The 9,553-nt window shown below is 47.0% G+C and overlaps 1 pseudogene; it reads left to right on the plus strand.

The window, feature by feature from the left end:
- Nucleotides 1-8,026: 8,026 nt before the first annotated feature.
- On the plus strand, nt 8,027-9,143 carry LOC146183561 (polyadenylate-binding protein-interacting protein 1-like; annotated as a pseudogene).
- The last annotated feature ends 410 nt before the right edge of the window (nt 9,144-9,553 follow it).

Here is a 9,553-nt window from a genome sequence, read left to right on the forward strand (position 1 = left end):
CATCAAGTGCAACACTGCCAAAGCTGCTCTTGTTTGCGGTCCCCGCGTCCGCGATGAAAAATGGTGCCTGCTCTTGACGGGAGGAAATAATAGTTGCTTTGTCTGCAAGCTTAACGCATCTTACATTTGCTATCAACTCCATAAAAAGCACCTTTTTTAGGGAGAAAAGATAGGATTCGGTGAATTTGCACGTTTTGTTTATCGTTTTCGCTCGTGCCGCGTTTTCGCTGCCCCAAAACCTGCCAGCGGAGCCCTCCGTGCTGCGCAACGCAGCGACCTCGACTGCCTCTTCGGAGGGGGTTTTTTGCACTGCGATGATGTCCAGGCATGTTAAGTAAGTTATTGCAAACGTGTATTATCGGAATAGAGCCTGTTTCCGCAGAAACCACTCGGCCACAGAACGAGCGCGTAGTGATACGCCTCTTTTTTTTTCTACTTGCGTAGCTTTCGCTGCGTTGCATGTGATGTATGAAACGGAGTATAACAATGTTTACTTGCTTTCTATAGACCAACACCGTGTTTACAAACAAAGGGGGCGCTCGCGGTGCCACAGCCGACTGGGGGTGAGAATTAGGGTTAGCGTCCATAGGAACACATGGAACCGAAATATTCCGAAGCAGTTTTCTCATTTCACGGGGCACCTGTTATGTCGTTATTCGATACAAAGCAACTATGAACATCCTAGAACGAATCATCAAAATATGAAATCTCATTACCGAGGCGAAGTATTTTTAAAACACCGCGAAACATGCTGGGGTGCGAGTTGGGAGGGCGACTTGTAGAAATACATGTAAACACAACTTACCGGAACATTTTTGTCATTTCGCAAAGCATCAGAAATGGTGGCCGGTCGTTAAACGTTGACCAGCACTTTGAAGAAGTGTGTGATAAAGTATGGTGCGTCATTACGGAGGCAGTCTACTTTTAAAACTCCCCGAATAACCTGTGTTATGAATCCAGACACCACCAAAAGGCAAGCTGGGTGTAGCGAATCGCGGTTTTGCTTGCAGTCTGATATGCTGCCGCATAGGGCAAATAAGCTTGATAATACTGTCGCTCCAGTGATACGTGCTAGACAGAATTGCATTTAAAAAGCAGTTCTTACAAGCCATACAATATGAACCGACGAGATTCGCGCATTGCAGCAGACGACAGCGTAGCTGGCGATACCCACCGCGGTCGCCTCCAGCTCCGGAGCGTCTGCTAGCGACAGCGGGTGGTGCATGGTCGTCTGCAACTGTGCGCGGTCAGTTTATCGTGCTGTGAGCGGTCCCTCAAGTCGTCAGACTTGCATTACTTGCAAGAGAATGCAGTGTGTCATGCAACATGACGTCGGGGCGTCGTACAAGACGTTCACCAAAAAATGAGAAGGGTTCAACCCTGCTGAACGGAGCAAAATGTTGCGGTAAGTTGTGTTTACATATATTTCTTTGGGTAGCCTTCTCAACTCGCACCCCGATACGTTTCACGGTGTTTTAAAAATACTTCGCCTCGGTAATGAGATTTCACACTTGCACGATCTATTCCAGGGCGTTCATGGTTGCTCTGTTCCGAATAACGACATCACTAGATGACCCGTGAAATTAGAAAACTGGTTTGGAATATTTCGATTCCATGTATTTCTATGCGCGCTAAGCCTATTTTTCACCCCCAGTCGGACCACGCTGGCGATAGAAGCGCCACCGCATCGTGCTTACGTCACAGATCGGTGTTGGTCTATAGGGCCGGTCATGAAGAGTCACCCGCTGAAACTCGCGAAAGCGATATCAGAGAGAAGCTGCTTCACAAGTTCAGGTCTATTTCAGCAATATCGCTCTGGAGTGACCGGTCAAACTAACAGCAGTTACCTTCGCAGCAGCTTTTGTGTCCTTTTCTGTACGAATATATGCACGGGCACAAGTGAATTGAACTGGCGGCGTCTTAGCTTGATATATACAACAAAACGTGCACGAGCTGCAGGCATTTGCTATTGCGCTATTCATCATGTGGCCGAAAAGCAGTCACGACAGTTAAGAGTTGCAAACGAACTGATGAAGTTTCAGTGCAGAATTGTACTGCAATGCACGTTAGCCGCGAAGGCAATCCGTCGCCGAATGGTCTACTTGTCGCTCTCAACGCTGCTGCCCATCACTCTCATATTTGTCCGACCGCAAGAAAGTGAAAACAGGTGCTATTTTCCTGTGTGCCCCTTGGAGCAGCAAACCACACCACAGTTTTGCAGGAATATTGGGAATTATGCCCAAAAACACAGCAAGCGCCGCGCATCCAATGCAGACGACTCGAGCTTTTGCCTACACCCCGAATGTGGATGGATGGATGGAATATAGGAGCGTCCCCTTTGAAACGGGGTGGTAACAGTAGCTATCATGCTCATTTTTCTCCCTATATCTTAATTATTGTTTTAGATTGGTTAACTATACCATCCTTCCATTTATTAAATTTTTGTTTCTACATTACTAACATTATGTAACTTCTCTGCTTTGAAGCCCAATCATCCAGTCGTTTTTGCTAGCTTCCACCGCCGGTTTATTCACCCGGCCACTGTGATCGCTAAACCCTAGAGCTTCAGGAACAGTGACTGCGCCTGCATCAACTTCCGGATGGATACCATTACATTCGAGTATAATATGGTCAATTTTTTCACTGGAGTTACCACATACAGCACATGCGTCATCTCCATTGTTAAATTTCTTTTTGTAGTTGCGTGTTCTAAGGCACCCTGATCATCTAGCTTCAAAAAGTAGGGAACTGCCTTTAGAGTTATCAAAGAAAGCTTCCTTCCTGATCTGCCTTTTCCACTTTCGGTATAATTCCACACTCTGTTTCTTTTCCATCGAATTTATCCAATTTTTACCTTCTGTGTTTTTCACCTGTTGCTTAACGCTCTTTATTTCTCCATCCTTGTGACTAGCATACTTACTAGTTAGTTTCCTAGTTCTTTTCCTCCATTCTGAGTCAACGCTTTTTAAGTATAGGTATTTCAATACTTTAGCTGCCCATCTGTTACTGTCCAATTTCCTCAGGCGTTCCTCGTATAATATTTTACTCCGAGCTTCCCGTACTTCGAAGGATGCCCAGCCCATATCTCCCTGTACCGCCTCATTTGTGGTTTTGCCGTGGGCACCCTAGTGCTAATCGTCCAACGGCTCTCTGATTTATTTCTAATGTCGACTGCACATCTGATTTCAGGCACAAAACCGCATTTCCAAAAAAAGTCCGGGAACCATAATTCCTTTCCAAATACCCCTCAAAACCTCATACTTGTATCCCCACAATAATATTAATAATTGGTTCACAGGAAGGGAAAGGCGCAGTATCTGTCACACTTGCTATGTGCACACCTGAACCGCGCCGTAAGGGAAGGGATGAAGATGAGAGTGAAAGTGGAAAGAGAGAAAGGGGAGCTGTAGTGGAGGGCTACGGAGTAATTTCGACCACCTGGGGATCTTTAAAGTGCGCTGACATCGCACAGCACACGGACGCCACTTCGTTTCGCCTCCATCAAAACGCAGCCGCCGAGGTCGGGTTCGAACCCGGGAACTCCGGACAGTAGTCGGGCGTCTTACCACTGCACCACCCAGGCTTTTTTTTTCTTTATTGCCGACTTGGACATTCAAAACAATACGATGAACAATAAAACGTGCCAGCACACTTTCGCGTGACACGGCGGGTTAAAACTTTTTCAGTTTTACCAAACTGTCAAGCACATGAATTCATTGTGGCTGCTCGCGGAGTGTCATATGCACTTCCCTGAACCGCAGAACACCACCGCGGCGGGGCCCCCACAATGCCCTATGATTCATTATCCCGGCATTTCTTCGCCAGTTCAGTTCAGGCGTTCAGTCGTGTCCGACTCTTCGTGACCCTATGGACCATGTCACGCCACGCTTTCCGGTCTCTCACTATCTTCTTAACATCACATAGCTTCATCTGCAATGCCTCGAGAATGCCATCTAACCATCGCGTTCGCTGCCTACCCCTTCTCCGGCGACCCTCAACCTTTCCCAACATCAAATCTTTCTCCAGCGACTCCTCTCTTCTCATCAGATGACCAAAGTAGCTGAGCTTTAACTTTAGAATTTGACCCTCCAATGAGCAGTCAGGGTTTATGGTCGACAATATCGACTGATTTGATCTTCTGGCAGTCCAAGGAACTCTTAAGAGTCTTCGCCAGCACCACACTTCAAACGCGTCAATTCTTCGGCGGTCAGCCTTTTTCACAGTCCAACTCTCGCATCCATACATCACAACTGGAAAGACCATAGCACGGGTTATACGGATCTTGGTTGGCAGACTAATGTCTCTGCTCTTTACTAGGCGGTCAAGGCTAACCATTGCTCTCTTTCCCAGAAGCAGGCGTCTCCTAATTTCATGGCTGCAGTCTCCTTCCGAGGTAATCTTGGCGCCCAAGAACAGAAAATCTGTTACAGCTTCCACTTCTTGTCCATTGATGCTCCAGGACTTGATAGGGCAAGACGCCATGATCTTCGTCTTTTTAATGTTCAGTTTAAGCCCAAACTTCTCACTCTCTTCTTGTACGCGCATCAGAAGTCTCTTGAGTTCCACTTCACTTTCTGCCATTAAAGTGGTATCATCCGCATATCTAAGGTTGTTGATACGTTTTCCAGCAATCTTCACTCCAGCTGAAGACTCGTCCAGACCGGCCTTCCTCATGATGCACTCTGCATATAGGTTAAATAGGCAGGGCAACAGTATGCAGCCTTGCCTCACCCCTTTCTCAATCGGAAACCAATCAGTAAGACCATGCCCAGTTCTGACTGTGGCCTCTTGCCCTTCATACAGGTTCCTGAGGAGACAGATGAGGTGAATTGGAACTCCCATCTCTCGGAGAGCTTGCCACAATCTTCTGTGATCTACGCAGTCAAACGCTTTCGCATAATCAATAAAGCAGAAGTAAATGGGTTTCTGGAACTCTCTTGCTTTTTCCATGATCCAGCGAAGGTTGGCAATTTGGTCTCTAGTTCCTCTGCCCTTGCGAAACCCAGCTTGCACGTCCGGAAGCTCCCGATCCACATACTGCTGCAGCCTACCTTGCAGGATTTTTAACATCACCTTGCTAGCATGCGAAATAAGCGCGATCGTGCGGTAGTTGGAACAATCTTTGGCACTGCCTTTCTTTAGAATGGGGATGTAAACTGACCTCCTCCAATCCTGTGGCCACTGCAGAGTTGTCCAAATCTTTTGACATAATGTATGCAGTGTGTTAACAGCGTCGTGGTTGAGGTTTTGAAGCAACTCAGCTGGAATACCATCAATTCCGCTTGCTTTGTTCTTAGCAAGGCTGGCTAAGGCCCATTCAACTTCACTCTTCAGGATGCCCGGCTCGAGATCAGTAATCACAACCGTCCTATGTTGGGATTGCACATCCGGGTCCTTCTTGTACAGTTCTTCTGTGTATTCCTGCCACCTCTTCTTTATCTCTGAGGCTTCAGTGAGGTCCTTGCCTCGTTTGTCCTTTATCACGCCCAGCTTAGCACAGAAGCTTCCTTTGATATCTTTGATTGTCTTATACAGAGCTCTTGTGTTTCTTAATTGGCTGTTGTCCTCAACTGCTTGACACTGTATGTTCAGGAAGGCATTCTTATCTCTCCTTGCTATTTTCTGAAAATCCGCATTGAGAACCTTGTATCTTTCTCTTTCCCCCATACCTTTTGCCATCCTCCTTTCCTCAGCTATTTGCAAAGCCTCTTCAGATAACCAGTTTGCTTTTTTGCATTTCTTTTGCTTTGGAACTACCTTAGTAGCAACTTCTTGTATTATATCACGAACATCAGTCCACATCTCTTCGGGCTCTTTGTCTTCTAGATCTAATTCTTGAAATCGATTCCTCACTTCCACAGCATATTCTAATGGAATCTGATCCAGATCATACCTGAAAGGCCTTCTAGTTTTCTGCGTTTTCCTCAATCGAAGCTTAATTTTGGCAACAAGAAGCTGATGATCGGTGCCACAATCGGCCCCAGGCCTTGTTTTTACTGCTTGTATAGCGCTTCTCCATCTCTGCCGGCAAATAATATAATCGATCTGATTCCTGTACAGACCGTCCGGTGAAATCCATGTGTACAGGCGCCTCTTGTGCTGTTGAAAATGAGTATTCGCTATGGTCAGGTTGTTTTCTTGACAGAACTCTACTAGCCTCTGCCCAGCTTCATTTGGCTCACCAAGACCGAACTTGCCTGTAATTTCGGATATTTCTTCACTCCCGACCTTAGCATTCCAGTCTCCTATGAGAAAAACGACGTCTGATGATGGGGTGCGGTCTAAAAGGCATTGTAGGTCCGCATAAAATCTCACAACGTCAGCTTCTTCAGCAGCAGTGGTCGGTGCATAGACTTGGATAACTGTTATGTTGAAAGGGTGACCTTGGATCCGAAGTGAAATCATTCGGTCGTTTTTGGGGTTGTACCCTAGCACTGCTTTGCCCATTCTTCTGTTTACTATGAGAGCGACCCCATTCCTTCTCTTGGATTCGTGCCCACAATAAAAGACATAATGGTCGCCGGAGTTAAATTCTCCCATTCCGGTCCACTTGAGCTCGCTGATACCCAAGATATCAATGTTCAATCTGTCCATTTCTCGCTTGACGATATCCAGTTTACCTTGCGTCATAGATCTTACATTCCATGTTGCTATGTGATATATCTCCTTGCAACATCGGACTTTCCGGTCGCTTCCCGACACATCCACAACTGAGCGTCCTTTTGGCTTTAGCCCAGCCGCTTCATTCGTCCTGGAGCTACTAGGAATCGCCCTTTGTTCATCCCCAGTAACATGTGGGACGCCTTCCAACCTGGGGGGCTCATCTTCCGGCGCCATATCGATAATGGTATTGTGACTGGCCATAGGGTTTTCTTGGCAGGAAATACTGGAGTGGGTTGCCATTACCTTCTCCAGTGAATCACATTTTGTCAGAACTCTCTGCCGTGACCTGTCTATCTTGGGTGGCCCTACACAGCAGAGCTCACGACTTCATCGAGTTTCGCAAGCCCCTCCGCCACGACAAGGCAGTGATCCATTTCTTCGCCCTTTGGCCCTAATTGATTTCTCATGCATTCCAATGTATGCCAATCCTTCGTTTGCCCATACCCCCAGATATTTATATTCTGCAACTCTGGGTATTTCATGGCCATGTATTTTAAGGCCCTGATCAGTTGAGCCATTGAAAAATCATCAGACAAGACTTAACTGCGCTAAAACTGAAGCCTAGAGTGTCCCCTTCGTCTCCGCAACTTAACTAGAGTTTGTAATTATTCCAGACTCTCAGCTACCAGCACAATATCGTCTATATACATCAAACCGGGCAGGCGCTGCTATATCGCCTTTCCACCTAATCTATATGACAGGTTAACATCTAGGTTACTTTCTTGTATCCTCCGTTCCAGGTTTATCATATAAAGCATGAACAGCAGCAGTGATAGAGGACAGCCTTGTCTTAATCCTTTGCATACTTTGACATCTTCCGAACTTCTTATCCCTTCCCATGTAATTCTACTTTGTTATCCCGGTATATTTCCTGTAGGAACTCTATTATCTCATAACCGATACCTTCTTTTAATGTTCCACAGGAGTTCCCTGTTTACGTTGTCGTACGCCCCGTTTATGTCCAGGAAGGCCAAATACAAAGGTTTATTTTCTACTCTAGATATTTCGATGCGTTGGGTAAGCCACTGTAAGTCAAAACCAAAGATAAGGTAAGCCTAAGTCACTGCTGTCGCCAGCGCCGCCGCATCTACACTGACTTCACGAGAGCAGCGGCGAATCCGACGCGCGCACGTCGCATCACCCTGGAACCCGAGTGAACAAGCGAATGCTACGTGTAACACCTTGTAGTGCTAGAAGGGAAGTGTGTCTGCCCGCCTAGTTCTGAGGCAGTCCCTATAGCATGGATTCAAGCGGCAATCATTGCGCGTCAATGAAACCCAGCGGCGTCGCTTCTGGACCAGCGGTCGCACCGCTGTGGCAAGCTCGAAGCTCCGGACAAGCGTCAACAGACCACTTTGACGGTATGACATACCAACAGAAGCTGTCAGGGCAGAGCACGCCATCCTTCGTGCACAAGAGTACTCTGTCTCCTGAAGCTCCCGTGTTTGTTCCGAGGCTTTTCCGGCCCCCTATCCCACAGGAAGTTGTCGAACCATGCTCACCTTCACCTCAGTCACAGGATGCCAACCAGTATGCTATGGTGGAGCTCATGAGGTTCATTTCCGACGTTACGCTGTGTCCTGCAGAGTTTGACTTCGAAATCGAGGATGTATCCAGCATACTGAGTGGCATAACGGATGCAAGCGGCCTGTCTCACGTCGTCGACACCATCTTCCAACAGGGATTGAAGAAAGCCAACTTTAGGTATAGCGCGGCACGCCTGTGCAACCACTTGGGAAACAACCTTCACATTCGTGGCGTGGAGGAGGATTTCACAAACCTGCTCCTCGACCGGTGCCACAAAGAGTGCATCCATCGAAATGACTTGGAGTCCGGTTGCTTGGACAATGAATACACAGGTAGGCTACTCCTTTTCGCGGCCGAGCTCTTCTCGCAGAGGGTGTTTTTTTGCGGGAAGACCGCTCGTACAAGGTGAAGCACCTGGCAGCCTGCATTCCCAGCATGATGCACGCTCTGCTGCAGTCTCTTACCCCTCAAAACATCAAGTGTACTATCCAGGCGCTGAAGCTTACTGGTGCTTACCTGGAGGACAGGAAAGTTGGGTCGGCTTCAGCCGGCAGTAGCGCCCTCGATATCCTGTTCGAGAAGCTCTATGAGATCTTTTTAAAGACGGACGTCGACCCGACCACGGCGTTGATGGTCTGGAATGTACTCGGGCTCCGCGAGATGAACTGGGACCGCTCCATCTTCGAGCTCCATGTCAACTGCCCCAGGCGAAGACAGCCTTCCCATTAGTTACGGCACTGACAGTGTTTGTCTCCAGTAAAGAGGAGAGGTTTTTCCATGAGCTTCTCCTCACAGAACAGATGGGGAACCTCAACATGTCTGATGGAAGCAGATACTCCAACAACTGCTGCAATGACGACATGGGCATTCCAATCACAGCAGCCAACGAAGAATTCCTGAAGGAGTCATCAGGACAACCCAGTAAACACTTTGTTGTCTCTGTGTGGCCGTAATGTTTGCTTTCAACATTACCTTTATATGGCTAGTGTCTTCTTTTTGCCAAGTTATTGCAACATACATAAGCCAACATTGAAGCAACATTGTACCAATGTTACAACCTTTAGTCAATGTTAAAGCCACTTCTGAAGATGATATTGATGCAACATGGCTGCAACATTTTCTTAATATTGGTACAACTTTTTATTTGCACATATGCAACATTTCCTTGACGTTAGTGCAATATTGCTGCAAAGCTATTGAATGTTTCAGAAACTTTCAGGCAGCATTCCAAGTTACTGAAATATTCCACTGCATTGATGGCCACTAGCTATCGATGCTTGTTGTTTAATAAAATTATCTCGTGAAAGGCTAAACCATGTGCAATGGTACCGTCATACCACAATGATTATGGTAGCTTAAGGTC

Source organism: Amblyomma maculatum, chromosome 7 (genome assembly GCF_055883805.1).
Source record: "Amblyomma maculatum isolate TAMU_Amacu chromosome 7, ASM5588380v1, whole genome shotgun sequence".
Taxonomy (NCBI): Eukaryota; Metazoa; Arthropoda; class Arachnida; order Ixodida; family Ixodidae; genus Amblyomma; species Amblyomma maculatum.